At 44.5% G+C, this 18,611-nt stretch overlaps 1 long non-coding RNA gene across 2 annotated transcripts; it reads right to left on the bottom strand.

The window, feature by feature from the left end:
• Nucleotides 1-3,656: 3,656 nt before the first annotated feature.
• Nucleotides 3,657-18,018, bottom strand: LOC136009649 (uncharacterized). 2 transcript variants are annotated; one of them, XR_010610611.1, is made up of 3 exons: nt 17,693-18,018; nt 15,873-15,997; nt 3,657-8,629 (listed from the first exon to the last, which is right to left on the bottom strand). It is a non-coding gene; the product is annotated as an uncharacterized LOC136009649 (long non-coding RNA). The 2 variants fall into 2 exon arrangements; XR_010610610.1 differs by lacking the exon at nt 17,693-18,018 and having other exon boundaries at nt 15,873-17,589.
• Between the last annotated feature and the right edge of the window lie 593 nt (nt 18,019-18,611).

The following is an 18,611-nucleotide window of genomic DNA, read 5'->3' as shown; positions in this document are numbered from 1 at the left end:
AACATTTTTTAACCGCCCGAGTTTCCCCCCCACCATTTTTTTCTCTCCACCGGTTGGTGGGGGGGGAGTTCTCCCCCTGCCTTTTTCTCCTCCCCTCCACACTTCCCTCCCCCCCCGCTCCCCCCTTTCCCTCCCCCACGGGGTTCGGTTTTTTTGGTTGTTTTTTTTTTTTTTCTTGGGGCTTTCCCCCTTCCCCTTCCTTTTCGTTTGCTGGGTTTCCCCCAGGTTCGTGCTTTTTTTTTTTTTTTTTTTTTGGGTTTTTTTTGAGGGGTGGTGTGGTTTTTGTGGAGTTTCTGGGATTGTGAAGTTTTGGGTTTTCTTTCTGGTTTTTGCCCCCCAAAGATTTTTTGGGATTTGTTTTTTCTTTATTCCCTTTTTCCATTTTTTTAAGTTAAAATTATTTTACTTATATTTTGCTGGACTTTATCCATTTTTTTTATCAATGCATTTTATCCGCTTGTTCCCCTCCCCCCCCACCCCCCCGCCCTTTCTTTCTCCCGTTCTGGCTGGTGGGTTTTTATTCCACACAGTCCTATCCTATTCCCCCCCCCACCACCACCACCACTTTTCCCCCCTCTCCCTTCTCCCCACCAAATCTCCCCCTCCCCAGCTTTTTCTTTTCCTCCCTGGTTGGTTGATTTCTTTCCCACGGTGTTTGGGAGGGGGGTTTGGTGCGGCCCCCGCCCCCCCCCTTTTTATTCTGGCTGGGATTTTGCTCCAAGTTGGTGTGGAATTTTGGGTGGAGTTTCTGTTTGTTTGGGTTTTGGTGGGGTTTTCCCCTTTTATTTTCTTCTTTTTTCTGGTTTCTTTATTCCTGGATTTTTTTTTTCCACCACCTTTTTTTTTTCCACATTTTTTAACCCCCCAGTATTTCCCCTTTCAACGCCCCGCTTTCTTATCTCCACCTGTTGGTGGGGGCTCTCTTTTTTTCCCAGTTTCCTTCCCCACCTTTTTCTCCTCTCCTCCACACTCCGGGCTCCCCCCCCACGGATTGGGGGTTTTTGGCTGCTTTGGCTTCTCCTTTTGTTTCCACAGGCTAGTGGTTTTTTCTTTTTTCCTTTGGTGAGGGGCTGGGGGTGGTGTGGTTTTTGTTGGTTTTCAGGTTTTTAAGACTTTGGGGTTTCTCTCCCACCCCCGTGTTTTTCCCCCAAGGATTTTTTTGGGTTTTGCTTTATTCCTTTTTTCTAGTTTATTAATATTTTATTTATATTTTGCTGGATTTTATCCATATTTTTTGTTCCACTATTTTACACACACACATGCTTCCCCTCCCACTTTTTCCCTAGCCTTTTTTATCTCTTCTGGTTGGTTGGGTTTTCCACACTGCCTCCCCCCGCCCCCCCCCCCCACTTTTCTCCCTTCCCTTCTCCCCCCAAAACCTTTCCCAACTGGTTGGGGGCTTTCCCCCCCTTCACAGACCCGTTGGTGCTTTTCCTTGCAAGAGGAAACACGCACTCCTGTCCTCTCCACACCTACTCCTATAAGACCTGATCCTGGCTGGGAAAAAGAACACTGCTTTTCCCCACCCCAGGTTTTATAGGCTGGAGCCTGCCCTGATTTAAACAGCATCAGCTGGACACTGAACTGGAATCAGCTGATGGATGGAGCCGGTCCTCATTGGTGCTGGTGGGAACACAGCCAGCCTCTGGTGCAAGTGACCAAGGGGACGTGATAGGAGAGCCTTACTGGAAGGGGTGGAAGGGGAAGAGTTCAGCACTGAGTTTGGGGGTTCCCAAGGAGTTGGTTGTGTAATTGGGGCTCACCTAATGGTCCAGCAGCCTTGCAAAGCATGTCAGGGCTTCGCAACTTGTTCTGGATCAGAAGGGAGAGTGATGGATGTGCAGGAAAGTCACCCCTTCCCGTGTGCTTTTCTTGTCCTTCACATTAACAATACATTTACTCAGAGTACCAGGAATTTCGCAAACTCTCTGGGATTCTCCACAGACCCAGATCTTCCCCGGTTCATTATGTGAGATGTGGAAAAACTTCACTCCTCTGGTAGAGGTCTGCAGTGTTGGTGTTACTGCAAATGCAGGGAAAAGTCAACTTGAAAGTGGGCACCTAAAAGTACTGTATTTGTAATGCTGCACTGCCTCAGGAAAGGCATCTCATTTGGACAGAGAACATTGTTGCAGTGAGTAAGCATTTCTGTGGATTTCAGTAGACATAGTTTCCCACAGATTTAAATTGTCATGGAAAGTTGCACACTTCCGAGAGCAAATACTCTGTGTGCTTAGTTAGCAGTTTTCTTAGCAGCTGAGATCGGGTTGCTGTCAGGTATCGTTTTCTGCTGTGTGCTCCTGTTCAACTTCACAGCGAGTGTAAAAGTTGTTCTTAGGAGAAAATCACCTTTCCACTGAGAATGACTCTTTTTTGCTGTGCTCTCTGTTACTGGCTTCCACTGTTCTGCTGCTGTGCTGTTCAGGTTCTGAACAAGGTGACTGACACATGGAGCGCCCCTTCCTTCTCTCAGTTTTAGTAATAAAAGGTCTACAGGCATAATGATTTGCTTGTGCTTTTGTGCATTTTCTGAAGTAATATTTCCTTCTATATGATTCCCCTTTTCCAATTGTGCTTTCTTTTTTTTCAACTGTTCCGGTTACAATTAAGGCTGAAGTAAGGAGCCACGCTGTTAGAAGCATCCAGCGGTTACCAAGGAAACCGATACTTCTGACCATCCCGTCCAGTCTGTCCAGTCCATTTTCTACAGTTTTCAGGGTCTTTCAGATTTAAGAGGATTCTCAGTTAAGTGCAGCAGCTCTGAAATGGAACAGAATTGTTATGGATGGTTCAGTGAAGTTCTCTGCTCAATGAAAGCAAAAAGGGGAATACGGCACTAAGGTATAGAATGGATGAGACTAACATTGATAGCATCTATAATGCACTTGGGTACAGCGGTAATACTGTTCTTGCAAAGTTGTGCAACAAGAAGTGGTTAAGTCCAGATATGGTGAAGAAGGACATGGAGCTGTTGGAGCGAGTCCAGAGGAGGCCACGAGGATGGGCAAGAGTTGGAGCGCCTCCCATACGAAGACAGGCTGAGAAGGTTGGGGCTGTTCAGCCTGGAGAAGAAAAGCTGCACGGAGACCTAAGAGCAGCTTCCAGTGTCTGAAGGGGGCCTACAAGGGTGCTGGAGAGGGACTCTTCATCAGGGACTGTATGATAGGACAAGGGGTAATGGGTTCAAACTTAAACAGGGGACGTTCAGGTTAGATGTAAGGAAGAAGTTCTTTACTGTGAGGGTGGTGAGGCACCGGCACAGGGTGCCTACAATTGTGGTAAATGCTCCATCCCTGGCAGTGTTCAAGGCCAGGCTGGACAGAGCCTTGGGTGACATGATCTAGCGTGAGGCATCGCAGCCCCTGGAAGGGGGTTGTAACTGGATGATCTTAAGGTCCGTTCCAACCCAAACCATTCTATGATCCTGTAAGCCAGAAAAGACTGAGTTGAAAAGAAATTTAAAACATAGTGTTTTTTACTTTCTACAGGAGACACTAGGCAATATTTAAAAAAATAAAACACATCAAATTTTTCCATGCATCTCATAATGTTACAGGAGACTTGTCCTCTGTGCATATATATATATTATAATGTGAATTATCCAAATAAAATGAATTCTTATGAGAGATTGATACGCGGATTGACTCCACAACCCGTTAAAGTCGTAAAATAGGTATGCTTTTTATTCAGCGCTGAGGTGCATGGGGATAGCTCCTCCAAAGTATGCACACCCAGCGTCGTTTTTCCCTTTACATTTATTCTCTTAAGGTATACATACGCATTAGATTACTTGATACGCCTATATGTATTTAGTACCTATCCCCGCTTCGTACTATACTGAGCTAGAAGGTCCTTTGCTCCTGCACAGTGCCCCCCTCTGGTCATGGGCAGGGGTCTCAAGATGAAGTAAATGAGTCTTCCTCCTGTGGGTAGGGGTCTTCAAGATGAAGTAAGTGAGTCTTCCTCTTCTTAAAAGTTTTCACCTTTTAATCTTCACGTATGGCCTTAGGGTTTGGTCGGTGTCCCAGCCATAAACCATCTGCTTCTCCCCCTTATCAATAGACTCAGGCGTCTGCTTTTCCTTGTCAATAGTTGCTTATCAGTAGAACCAGGCCTCTGCTTCTCCCCTTATCAGTAGTTTGTGCCTTGTTCTGCTTAGTAGGCATGATAGGTGTTTACAACAGACAATACTTTTGTTTAAGCAAGTGAATTCCTCTAGCCCCTTTATACACTCCCCTGTATATTAGTCGGATTTCCCTGTATTATCCCCTTGTACACTGGTTAAGTCTGTATCAATCCCCCCTTTTCTATGAAGTATGTAAATTCTTTTACTATATTATTTATGACACAGCTATCCATGTTCTTTCTATCGATTTATGAAGTGATTTCAATATGCATTGTATTATGCAAGGTACAATCATTAAAATGAGTAGTCTTATAGCTAAGATTAGAAGGCCTTGTATTTCCCTGAATCATCCTGTAACTCCCAAGTTATTTAGCCATTCATCCAATCCGCCTCCAACAATTTTAAGCTCTTGCATATTTTCTCGCAATTTTTGCAGCTTAGCATGAATTGATTCAGAATGGTCAGGTAAGTTCATGCAGCACATACCTTCAAAATCCTCACAACCATGGCCATGGGCCAATAATAAAAAATCAGTTGCTGCTTGGTTTTGTAAAGATGCGTGTCTTACACTATCTGTGTCTGTGGCAAGTGAAGATATCACATCTGAAGTTATATTTAATTGCTTAGCCGTCCAACATGCCAAACGATGTATATCTGCCAATGCTTACTCGCAGCTATACCTGGTACAAATAATGCCGCCAAAAATATTGCTGTGTGATTCCAGATTCTTAAAGTGGAATCGCAATTCGGGCCTAATTGCTCAATGGATCGTTTGTCTCTGCGGAGGCTGCCCTTCATGTCCTGGACTAAACGCCTTTTGGAGGCTGCAAACAGGGACAATTTACCTAGATAACATGGTCCTCCAGAGGGTTTGGAAGGAATTCCTGGCCATGCTCGGTCTCCACATATCAAGAAATATCCTGGGGGTAGTGCTTTGGGTATTTTATCATTGTATCGTAAAGTTGGAGATGATCCTGAGCAGTAAGCGGTTATATTATGATACCATGTCTTCCCGCTAGTTACCTTGGTCTCAGGGACTTCGCTTGACCATGTATCAAAAGTTATATAGCTCCCAAGAGTTGGAGTTCTTGCACTGGGATAGTGGAACGATTTAAGTTCTTTATTATTATACCTATTTGGGCTGATGCAACTGTCCAGTTGGTCCCTCGAGCTCTCTTGACCATTTTGATTACTGTGGTAAGATTTAAAATTGAATCATTCCTTACCCATCCTTGAAAATCAAAGGGGCTCAAGTATGGTATACCAATTAGGCACGTTTGGCAAGGATTTCCCACCTGTGCCAAGGTCAGACAGAAGTCAGTAACCCCAGTCTTATTTGCCCATGTGAGCCAGACATTCGTGTTTGACCCCAATATTGATGTTTCTTTTTCTATGGCTTGGACCATGGTATAGGTATAAAGGATTAATTAATATCAATAACTGTTTCATTTTAACTAACTATGCTACTTAAATATGTGTCTATAATAACTGGGCCAAGCTTCATGCAATATGTGTCACACTTGCACTACACCGTCCTTACCTCATATCCAGGTAATAAGTGATATCCGGATTTATATTCTGATTACAATTGCAACATTGTGTTGACACCCATGGATCACTCTATCTTTCGCGAGTTAGTTTTAATTTCAGTCTGTTATTACCGCTTGATGTGATTTTCCAGGGAGCCTTTGGAGCCTTCTTGACTCGAGTATGATGAATCTAGACGCTTTGTTCTCTACTTTTGATAGCTGTGAAAGTTGTGAGTAGTACTTGGAACGGCCCTTTCCACCTTGGTTCGAGATCTTCTTCCCCTGTGGGTCTGAAAGATTTTATATACACATAATCTCCAGGTTGTATATTATGTGTGGGACTATCCAGTCCTCTGTTTCGAGTTCCAGCCACATATTTTTCAATTTTTCTGAGTCGTTTTCCTAACTCTATTATATAGCTATTCATAGTCTCTTCTCCCACTTGGAGAGACATTCCCTGTTGGACTCCATATGGTCTTCCATACAGAATTTCAAAAGGGCTCAGCCCTTCTCGAGTTCTTGGTTTTGTTCAAATTCTCAACAGAGCTAATGGAAGTGTCTGGGGCCAGGGTAGGCTGGCCTCCTGACACAATTTCACAATTTGTTGTTTAATTAGGTGGTTCATTTTCTCCACCTGATCACTTGACTGAGGGTGGTAGGGAGTATGAAGTTGCCAATCAATACCTAAATGTTTGTTAATTTGTTGTACCACTTTTGAAACAAAATGTGGTCCTCTGTCTGAAGATATAGTGGCTGGAACTCCATAGCGTGGTATTATTTCCTGCAACAATATCTTTTTTACCTCCCGGGCTTGTGTGCCTCTAGTTGGAAAGGCTTCTGGCCAACCTGAAAAGGTGTCTGTTAGCACTAACAAATGTCTATACCCCCTTTTTCTTGGCAGTTCTGTGAAGTCAATCTGCCATTGTTGGCCTGGTCCATTACCTCTGCCAATTTGGCCTATTTGCAGTTTGGGAGTAATCTTGGGGTTTGTTTGAAGGCAAAGATCACATTGTTGAGTTACTTGTTGGATGGTAGCATATAAAAATTAGAATGATTCTTAACAGTCACAAGCACACACATATATACAATATTTACAAGTACAATATATACAAGTACAGTCCTTTGAGTAATGTCTGGATGGATTTCAGAATGATAAATGCCTTGCTCTGTATCAAGGCATATGTTCTCAGTATCAATTGCGTTTCTTCTCAGGCTTTCACAGTTCTAGTTAGAAAGGCTTCTGGCCAATCTGAAAAGGTACCCGTCAGTGCCAACAAATCTGTATACCCCCCTTTTCTTGGCAGTTCTGTAAAGTCGATCTGCCACAGTAGTCCTGGTCCGTTGCCCCTCTCAATTTGACCCGTTTTGGGTTTAGGATTACTTTTGGGGTTTGTTTGGAGGCAGAGATTACACTGGTGAGTTACCTGTTGAATAGCAGCATACAGAGTTTTAGCCATAATTTTGATTATCAAATATTTATACAAGGCATCCACTCCCCAGTGTGTTTTTGATGTGCATTCTTTACTAAGGACCATAACAAAGATGAGGGAACAATTATCTTCCCCTGTGGTGTACTAGCCCACCCTTCCTCATTAAATATTCCATCTTGATCTATAATCAATTTCTGATCTTCCTTATTATAGTTTGGCTTACCTTCCAGAGAAATTTTCCCATCAGGAATGAAAGCTATCTCACCTTTTGCTGCTTTTTTTGCCTCTCTGTTCACCGGCTCATTTCCTTCCTGTAATTCTGAGCTCACCTTCTGGTGTGCCTTGATGTGCATAATTGCCACCTTCTCAGGTAGTTGGAACACTTCCAACAGTCTCAATATTTCTTGTGCATATTTGATGTTTTTTCCTTGTGAATTCAACAGTCCTCTCCTTCCAAATGGCACCATGTGCATGCACAACTCCGAATGCATATCTTGAGTCTGTATAGACATTTATGTTTTTTCCTTTTGCCAGTTCCAGAGCTCTAGTCAGAGCAATCAGTTCCACCTTCTGTGCAGAGGCGTTTATGGGTAATGGTCTGGATTCTCTTACTTCAGCATGCCGTTTTCCACTGATGACATAGCTGCTCCCATCAGTAAACCAGGTTTCTGCGTCGTCTAAAGGGGTATCTTTCAGATCCGGGCGACTGGAATATGTGGCCTCAATAGTCTCCAGGCCATCGTGGTGTACTTGTTCTCCTTTGTTTCTGCTGAGGAAAGAAGCTGGGTTGACAATGTTAGTTACCGCTATCTCTACATAATCTTGCTCCACCATGATGGCTTGATATTTCAGAAACATTTGTGGGGAAAGCCAGTGCCCGCCTTTCACTTTCAGCACTGCAGACACTGTATGGGACACCAGCACAGTCATTTTCTGGCCCAAGGTGAATCTTGGATGTTTAGTACAACTGCTGCAACGGCCCTGAGGCATCCAGGCCATCCTTCAGCTGCAGAGTCCAATTGCTTAACTGCTCGCCTGTACAGGCCCAAGTCCTGTGCTAGTATTCCTAAGGCAATTCCTTGTTTCTCATGGGAGAAAAGAAAGAATGGTTTACTCACATCTGGGAGTCCTAAGGCTGGTGCCGACATTAAGGCGTTTTTTTAATTGGTGGAAGGCTCGAGTGGCTTCCTTTGTCCACTGAAGATTCTTGTTGTAGTGCATATAGAGGCTTAACAATTAGTCCATGATGGTGGATCCGCAATCTACACCATCCTGTCATACCGTCCAGGCCACACAGGCCTCTTCTCTCTGGGTAGCTATTAGGATGTACTGCAATAACTTCCCTTCTTCTGCTGGGGCTTCCCAGGACTCTAAGTCTTTTGAAAGTTGTTCTCCAAACAGGGTGGGACTGTTCTTAAATCCCTGAGGCAACACCGTCCACGTGACCTGGATTTTGCACCCACTCTTAGGGCCTTCCCATTCAAATGCAAAGATTTTCTGGCTGGCTTCATGGAGAGGGAGGCAGAAAAAAGCATCCTTCAAATCTAGAACAGTAAACCAAGTTAGCTCTGAAGTTAAGCATGTTAGTAAAGTGTATGAATTTGCTACTACAGGGTAAGGATCCTCAGTTACTTTGTTAACAGCCCGTAAGTCCTGTATCACCCAGTATTACCCATCAGGTTTACAAACAGGTAAAATAGGGGTGTTAAAATCAGATTGGCACTCTTTTAGCAGTCCTAGCTGTAGGAAATTTTCAGTCATTTGGGCAAATTCCTTCCCTATCTTCCCTTTTCAGGGGGTATTGTTTAATCCTGACTGGCTGTTTTCCCTCCTTGAGCTTATCTGTATTGGGGGTGCACTTTTGGCCCTTCCAGGTATGTTCGTAGCCCACACCCCTGGGAATACCTGATCCAGTATATCTTCAACCTGACTTCTCCCTCGACATGATTAGTGGTCAAAACTAAGCTTTACCATCTCTATATACTGTTGGTCATTTACTTTTAAAGTGATCTCGCCTCCTTTGAAAGGAATGGTCGCTCCCAAGTGTTCTAACAAATCTCTCCCCAAAAGAGCTTTTGGGGAGTTAGGCATATACAAAAAGGTATGGATGCCTCATTGTTTTCCCAATTGATATTTTAATAGTTTACAAAAATAAGCCTTTTCACCTTGGCCAGTCGCCCCTTTTACCATAATATAATCGTCCCCAAAGGCATTAAAGCTTTGTTTAAAACTGAATACGTTGTGCCCGTATCAACCGAAAATTCCACTTCCTTTTCTTTCTTTTGTCCCCTAGCTCCATTATAACCAGTGGATCTGCTGGGGAAGATTCCCCTGGTCCCCGTCAGTCTAGTTGCAATTCAGTCACTGGAGCCACCCCATGGCACTCCCTGCCCAGGGCAGTCTCACTTCCAGGGTCCAAACTCCTCATAGCACGCACACCGATCTGGTTCCACAGAAGAGGAGCCCACTCCCCCACTTCTGCCCGACATTTCTCTTCCACCAGTTTTAAAGCAACCAGCGCAGCCGTGGCTATAGCACGACCCAGTTTTTTCTTTTCTACCTGTTCCCGATTCCTATACACTCTCCATGCTTCCTCCTTCACTCCCGTCCACATTTATTCAACAACCCCTCAGTCCCATCTGTCAACATGTCTGTTTGCCTGCCCCAGCACCCATCCCATGCTTGAACACAGGAACTGCGGGAGCTCCCCTCCTTTCCCCCTTGGTTTTCCCTTTTCTTTTATTTATTTTTTTTCCACAGCTGCTCACCCTGCTCTGCAGGGGTTATAGATGCCTGCCTCTGCAACAGCACTTCTGGTTTAACCCCTTCTTAACTCTGAATGTGAATGTGCTGCTTGTTGCCAGTGACAGCAATTTCCTCCTGCTTATCAATACCTGATAGGACAGAGGCAGAGGGTGCTCCTCTCGGAGGTACCTGTGATATATATAATTGTCCTGATTACTGTCCCAATATCACAGGCTGAACAACACCTCTCCACCTTAGCTTTCTGGTTTTCCCTGTCCCTTTTCCAAAACCAAAATTAGGGATCTGGCAGAGCTATATTAATTGCACATTCTGTCTGCCACTCCAGGTGGTTTCTTCAAGTGAAAAACATATCTGCATACATCATCCCATTTTCCTGGCCACCTCAAAACCAACATTAATTGTAAAAATGTATTATAACTCAGAGTTCCATTTTTAGGCCATTTCTCCTGATCTTCAGCCTTCCGGTATCTGAAGGGGGCCTATAGGGATGCTGGGGAGGGACTCATCGTCAGGGACTGTAGTGACAGGACAAGGGGTAACGGGTTAAAACTTAAACAGGGGAAGTTTAGATTGGATATGAGGAGGAAATTCTTTCCTGTTAGGGTGGTGAGACACTGGAAACGGTTGCCCAGGGAGGTTGTGAGCGCTCCATCCCTGGCAGTGTTCAAGGCCAGGTTGGATGAAGCCTTGTGTGGGATGGTTTAGTGTGAGGTGTCCCTGCCCATGGCAGGGGGGTTGGAACTAGATGATCTTGAGGTCCTTTCCAACCCTAACTATTCTATGATTCTATGATTCTATATAAAGGCCACCATTGGTTACAATATTTTATCAACGTTTTCTTGTTTATCGAGAAGACCCTCCCAGTTCTTTCCAATGTGCCCAAAAATAACCCAATGGGCTTTTCTTCAGAATTCCCTTGTTTTGACCGGCTCCCATTTCAAACAATCTCTTACAAATCTCTATAGCTTCTCTTTCCCAGTGCTCTGCAAATGCACTTAAAAAAAATGTGAGAGCACCTACACACAAGTTTTATGATATTCTCAGGGGATTCAGTAAAATAATATCTCTGGGTTCTGTGGATCAACTCCCCCGTCGTTAGATGACAGTTTTGGTTCCAGCAAAATTTACACTGCCCTAGTATCCACGGCAGGTTCCACTGTTCAAAAGTTATTATGCACTCATATGTGAGGTTATGAAGTTTTTCCTAATATCCGCCATGGATTGTCCCAAAAAGAGAGACATTAATTGTTGTATTCCCATTTTACTTTCTCCTTTGTAACCACGTCTCCTCAGACTTTCTTTGATACCTTTTACAAACCCTTTCTCAGTTTTCCTTTCTAACTTCCCGGAAGTCCTCCGGGATTTTGTGGCTTGTCTCCACAAAGTATTATTTCATTCTCTTAGGTAGCTGTCTCCTGATAAGTAGGTGGAGATGTGGAGTACTTTGCATGTTCCCTAGTTACTGCTCCTATAATTCGATGGGTCTGTGCACTGCTTCGGGCTATTTCCTTTCGGATGCAAAGATACATTAGATATTTTAAGATTAAGAATATAATCAGTATCACGATTACAATTTGCACGAGGGAACGGACCCATCCCATGAGGTGAAGGCCCAAACTATCAAAGAGTGCTCCAACCCAATTTTGTTCAATATACTCTTTTTCCGCTTCTTGCTCAACTTTGGTCAACTGAGAAATATTGTATTCTATGTCCGCAGTTACATTAGGAATATGAATAAAACAATGGTCTATTCTGTCTTTCAAATATTCACAAACACCATGTTCTTTAATCAGTAACATGTCCAATGCCATTCTGTTTTGCAAGGTCATTTTAGTTGTTGCTTGCAACTGCAAATTCATGTCTCTGAATCCCTTCCTCGTTGCTCTGGCTAATCTTTCTGTCTGACCAATCACATCATAAATCATTTCTCTATTCCGATATACTGCAACTTGAGCAAATAAGGATTCCATAGCCCATCCTACTTTAGTTCCTGTGGAGGGTTCCTGCCAAGTATGGCTTTCCATAGAGGATCTCATAGGGGCTTACTGACATTCCACTTCTGGGTTTTACTCTGATTCGTAACAGAGCTATAGGTAATGCTTGTGGCCATTTTATTCTGGCCTCTTGACATATTTTACTGATTTGTCTCTTTATTGTTTGATTCATCTTTTCTACCTGTCCACTAGACTGGGGCGTCCAGGGGGCATGTAAGTTCCATGATATCCCTAATACTTTACTAACTTCTTGTACTATGGTTGCAACAAAGTGTGGACCCCTATCTGACGATATCCCTAAAGGGACTTCAAATCGTGGAATGATTTCTCTAAGCAACCATTTCACCGTTTCCTTTGCCTGACTGGTGTGACAGGGAAGGGCCTCCGGCCATCCAGAAGAAGTGTCAACCCCTACTAGCAAATATTTGTACCCTTGTACTTTTGGTAGTTCCGCAAAATCAACCTGCCAGTAATCTCCTGGTTCCACTCCTATCCTAATTCTTCCCATCTTAACTTGTCTTTTTGCTACTGGATTATTTTTCAAACAATTTTCACATCTTGACCCCGCTGCTTTTGCCACAGTTAGCATCTGTGTGGAAATTATTCCTCGTTTTAAATAAGTTACCAATGCTTCTGCACCCCAATGACATTTCTGATGTTCAGTTTGTAGGTTTTTTCGCATTATTGCTGGTGGTACTATTACCTGTCCAGTTGTTGTTGTATACCACCCTTCAGAATTCTTTTGAGCCTTTAGAAGTCCTGCCAGCTTTTCATCTTCTTTTGAATATTTTGGGTCTTGTGGAAGATAGGTATGGAGTGAGCTTACCTTGAGAGGTATCAGGGCCATCATGTTCCATACCTTCCGGGCAACTTGTCGAGCTGTCCGATCTGCCAGTGTATTTCCTTCGGATATCTTCAAAGTTCCTCCTTGGTGTGCTTTACGATGCATAATGGCTACCTGTCTGGGTTTTTGTACAGCAATTATCAGTTTCAAAATTTCTTCTTGATATTTTATATTAGTCCCTTGTGAAGACAACAGTCCTCGTTCCTTCCATAATGCTCCATGTATATATACTACACCAAACGCATACTTTGAATCAGTCCATACATTTACCTTTTTATCGTCACTCATTTCCAACTCTCTTGTAAGAGCTATCAGCTCTGCCCGTTGAGCTGACGTCCCAGGTGGCAAGGCTTTTGCTTCAATTACCTTTTGTTGCGTTGTCACAGCATATCCTGCGTACCGTATCCCGTTCTCCACAAAGCTGCTTCCATCTGTGAAAAGTTCCCAGTCTGGTTGCTCAAGAGGTACACCTTTTAAGTCCGTTCTGGTTGCATATGTATGCTCGATGACCTCTATACAGTTATGTTCAAGAATTCCTTCCTCTAGGTCAGTTCCTAGAAAAGCTGCGGATCCAGTTGTTTTGAAAAATATCCTACTGGTCTTTTCCAGCTTCCAATTTTCTGGGTTAATACTCCCAACACCAATCTCTGTCTCTCATGGACAAATAACTGAAAGTCCTTTGTCAAATCTGGGAGTCGCAGTGCTGGTGATTTCATTAACGCCTCCTTCAGTCTTTTAAAGGCCTCTTTCTGTGGTTTGTCCCAAACAAAAGCATGTGAATTTTGGGCTTCATACAGGGGTTTAGCAATAAGTCCGTAATTCATTATCCAGAACCTGCACCATCCCACCACGCCCAAAAATGTCCTTAGCTCATGTAAATTCCGTGGTTCTGGAATGGCACAAATTGCCTCTATGCAATTTTTATTCCTAGCTTTCACTGTCCTTGTGAAATTTCACATCCTAGATACAACACAGTTGTACATGCAATTTGTGCCTTTTCTTTCAAGACTTCATAACCATTCAGGCCTAGCTGGTTCAGGATTTCAATAGTCACTTTTATGCATAATGATTTTTGTTCTGTTGCAATAAAGATGTCATCTATGTATTGTAATAAGAGATATTGTGATCTCGGTACCTGTACCTTTCCTTGAGTAGTCCATGTCTCCAGTTCTTTAGCCAATTGATTCCCAAAAAGGGCTGGACTATTTTTGAATCCTTGTGGTAGTCTGGTCCGCGTTAGTTGTGTTTTTTGTCCGCTCTGTGGATTCTTCCCATTCAAATGCAAACAATTTCCTGCTATTTTTATCAAGAGGAATGCAGAAGAAGGCATCTTTTAAATCAATCACTGTAAACCATTTATATTTTTCCTTCACAGATGTTAACAGTGTATAAGGATTTGCTACTACTGGGTGGATATCTTTTGTTATTTCATTTATTGCCCTCAGATCTTGTACTAACCTATATTCACCGTTTGGTTTTCTTACTGGGAAAAATTAGTGTGTTATATTCTGATTCACAGTCTTCCAAAATCCGATATTTTAAAAATTTCTCAATTATTTTTATAATCCCAAATCTTGCCTCTAGCTTCAGCGGATATTGTTTAACTCTTACTGGTCTAACCCCATCTTTTAGTTCCACTGTTACTGGTTGAGCTGCTTTTGATTTTCCCGGGATTTCTGTTTCCTAAACTACCGGTATCACAGCCTCTTCTACCTCTTTTGGAATTTGAGCAATGGGTTTTTCTTTAAGAACAAAGATCTGTCCTGCTTTTGATTCGGGGATTTGCATTATTAATTCACCATTTTAAAAAATGATCATTGCATCCAGTTTGGCCAGTAAGTCCCCTCCTAAAAGGGGAATGGGGCATTCAGGTACATATAGAGATTCGTGTGTTAATTCCTTCCCTCTAAATCGCAGATCTAGGGGCTGCAAGAATGGCCGTACTTCCTCCTTCCCTGTGGCTCCCACAATTGTCATAGTTCTTTCCCCTAACCCCCCATGTAAATCATTTAAAACTGAATAGGTAGCCCCTGTGTCTATTAAAAATTTCACTTCTTTCTCTCCCAGTTGGATTTTCACGAGGGGTTCTTCATCTTTCGCCCTGCCTAGTCAGCTTTGATTGTCAAATTCTCCTAGCACCATTGCCTTAGCTACATCAGATCCCATAAAAGGATTCCCTGGAGACATAAATTGTCCTCCCCTAAATGGACATTCATTCTTCCAGTGTCCTTCCTGTTTGCAATATGCACATTGATTATATCCTAACCTTTCTACATTCATTCCCATTTTTGAATTACAAAATCCTCTTCCTCCCTCCTTTCTTCATTTAATGCCGGCGGGGCTGATGGAGCAACTGTCAAGTCCAAGCTGTCAATATCTTTCTGATGTTGTAAACTATTCTCTAAGGCAAGATATCCCATACATCTTTTCTCAGTAACACATCCCTTACATTGTTCATTAGTATTTACCTTAACAACCATTATTCCATAGGATTTCTGCCATTCATCATTATTATTATTTTTTTTTAAGGTAAAGAGAAGATCTACATATGGTACCTCGGCCCATTTTCCTTCTCTTTTTCAATATAACATCAACTGTAATATAGTATTGTACTGCAAAGTCCCATTTTCAGGCCATTTCTCCTGATCCTCCAGTTCATACTGTGTCCACCATACATTACAGTAATCAATTAGTTTACTCTTTTGCATGCTCTGCCCAAACCGACCCTCCTTCCAGTGACTTAAGATGCAGCCTAATGGAGACGACTTGGGAATCGACGGCATTTTGTACATATAAAGAAATCCCTAGAAACAAGTTTCTTTTACAGCATTAAATTACAACATGTATACAACACGTATCCAGACAGATGCTGATCCCGCAGCATAAAACCAGACCAGATTTGCTGAATGCTGATCCTGCAGCATAAAACCAGACCAGATTTGCTGAACCTGCAGAGCTTTCGCTACTGTCTAACGGACGGCGCCTAGGCTTACCCCGGAAGCTCCCTATCCCCAACCAAGCGCAGCTTTTGCCGTGTCTAGCAGGCAGGCTTTACCAGACCAGACTTCGCCAGACCAAGTGCAGCTTTCGCCGCGTCTGTCAGGCAGACTTATCAGAAGTCGGTACAGTTTACGTTACTCGGCAATCGGTACCGTAACCAAATTAGAAAAGCACCTTTCTTACCGTATCAGAGGTCCGTCGTGAGCAGCGGAGGTCAGTCGCGGTTGATGGCTCCCGGAGAATTTGTCGGTGCCAGCTGGAGCAGAATCGAGACACGATCCGCCTCAGCAATGCCCGCGAGGTCCCATCTGGGTTGCCAAAATGTTAGCATAAGAATAAATTCATAACCACCAGAATGGTTATATGAGGTGCTTTACTGCAGCGCTGGGAAACCAGGGGCACGGGCCCAAATCTGCCTTCAACCCCATCAAATCGCGTTCGCAATTTATACACTAAAAATTTGGTCACTAATACATATTCAACACGGATTACATCATTAACTAATACATATGCATCAAGGATTACCACATCAGTCTATTACGACATCAGCCTCTTCTGCGCTTGAGCAGCCCCCTCTGGTGGTCGCATTGATGAAGTAAGGAGTCTTCCTTGGATGAAGTCTTCCTCTCTCTGTCCTTTTCACCTTTCTGTTCTCTGGACATATCCCAACCATTATGTGGACGCCAGCATTCTTTTATCCTCACTTGACTACCCTTGGTACATCCATAATTTCTGCTTCGATAGAGTTTCACAGTACTTTCTTAAATCCACCCATATACCCTTCACCATATATGGTTATGTTAGCTTTTGCCACCAAGCCTACCATTGTAACATTAGTTATTGAATAACTGTGGTATGAGACTACAAACAATACTGCAAAATTACAGTATTTCCAAAACCACACTATTGATTTATAAATTTCTCATATATAATAATTTCTACTATTTATATAATTATCGTAAAAATTTTGCCCTCTTCTAACAACTTGGCAACAAGACCAGCCATGAGCAACCTGGTCTAGGCCAGGACCTCTGCCTGGTCCTAGAGCACAGGACCAGCTCTGAAGGTGCTCCTATGCTTCAGAGCAGATGGGGTTCGGGCCAAATATTCAGCATTGCAAAGGCTAATGCAGCAGAGCTCCTTTCCAGAGCAAAGCCAGTGGGAAACCACAGCTGGCACAGCCAGACAAGCAAATTAACCTAACGCTGCAAGGCAAACAACTCTGAGGCTATTCATCTTCATGTACTTGCTGATCCTACAAACACGGCTTAAAAGAGAGCGGTAATTCAATACATCCATTGGCATTCAGTACATCCACTGGCATCCAATACACCCAATGCTATGGAGTTAAAGGGAGAAATGAGGCTCTTTCTGAGGCCATAGGCAGCATTTTCAAGCCGCTCTGATTTCACCAGGAAAATCCAGGGTTGCCTAAACCACAGAATCCCTGGTTTGGGTTGGAAGCAACCTTAAAGCTCACCCAGTTCCATGGGCAGGGGCACCTTCCACTAGAGCACTTTGCTCCAAGCCCCATCCAGCCTGGCCTTTGGTCGGACGTTTATGGGATGGGGTGTTTATTAATTGCAACCATGATAGCCCAGGGGAATGCAGACGTGCCTTTAACACCATCTATTTTAACAGATTCCCAAACCCAATGTAACCACACGTCAGGTAATTGTCATGCACTGCCAGCACACTGAGCACTCCACCAGCCTTGTTAGAGCAGGAAGAGCCCCTGGAAAAGCACAACTTCCCACCTGGGCTGCACAAATCACTGCCCCCTGCTCCTGCCCAAGAGCCCACAGACAAAACCAACTTCATCCATCCAGATCCCTCTAATTCCAAACAAGGGCGAGCTCTGCTCCTGCCCAGGCACGAGGCATCCCGAAGCCTTGCGGCTTGAGATGGCAAAGAGAGAGCAGACCCCGTGAGGAGAGGAGAAAGAAAAGGAGCTGTAGGGAGTAACAAAGGGGGATGCAGCTCCCGCCGGCGATGCTCCTTACCGCTGAAGGAGCTCTTAGCACGGAGGGAGCCGGCGCTGAGCCGCAGGAGCTGACCCAGCCCGGCCACCACCTCCTCGGGGAAGGGCAGCAGACGCTCCAGCTCCCGCTTCAGCCGGGCCCGCCCGCACCCTGCCGTGGCAGAGCCGCTTTCCGGGTCGTGCCTCCCGCCCCGCCACCGCTTTCCTCCGCTTGCGCCCCGCACACATGGCGCGGCCCAGGGCGCTGCGACGGCTGCCTCCCAGCCAGCACGGACCCGAAGTAGAAACGGGCCGCCCCCACCCCGCGAGAAGAGGGGCCGGGGTGGGGGGGGAGATGATGGTGATGGAGGCGGGGAGGACCTCAGAGCAGCTTCCGGTGTCTGAAGGAGCTGCAAGGACGGTGGGGAGAGACTCTTCATCAGGGACTGCAGCGATAGGACAGGGGGTGATGGGTTCAGACTGAAACAGGGGAAGTTAAGGTTGGAGGTAAGGCAGAAGCTCTTCCCTGTGAGGGTGCTGAGGCGCTGGCACAGGGTGCCCAGAGAAGCTGTGGCTGCCCCATCCCTGGCAGTGTTCAAGGCCAGGTTGGACACTGGGTCTCAGAGCACCCAGCTCTAGTGGAAGGTGTCCCTGCCCGTGGCAGGGCGCTGGAACTGGATGATCTTAAGGTCCCTTCCAACCCAAACCATGCTGTGGTTCTATGAACCACCTGCTCCTGGTCTAAATACTCTTTATCACTGCGGTTATCAGTGCCAGCGTCCTGCTTCTGTTACAAAGAAGGAAAAGCATCTTTGTCCCGTGCATGTCCCTGTACTCCAAGAGGTGCTCCAAGTCCTACTGTAGCTAAACACCCCCTCTTTAATCCTTTTCTCATCCCAACCCACAGACTCCAGCTCCCTGCCTGTTTTCCGGGGCTAACCACTGGCAGGGATTCAGGAAGC

Source organism: Lathamus discolor, chromosome 3, assembly GCF_037157495.1.
Source record: "Lathamus discolor isolate bLatDis1 chromosome 3, bLatDis1.hap1, whole genome shotgun sequence".
NCBI classification, from domain to species: Eukaryota; Metazoa; Chordata; class Aves; order Psittaciformes; family Psittacidae; genus Lathamus; species Lathamus discolor.
The sequence above is the reverse complement of the archived record's forward strand: the minus strand, read 5'-3'. Positions and strand labels throughout refer to the sequence as shown.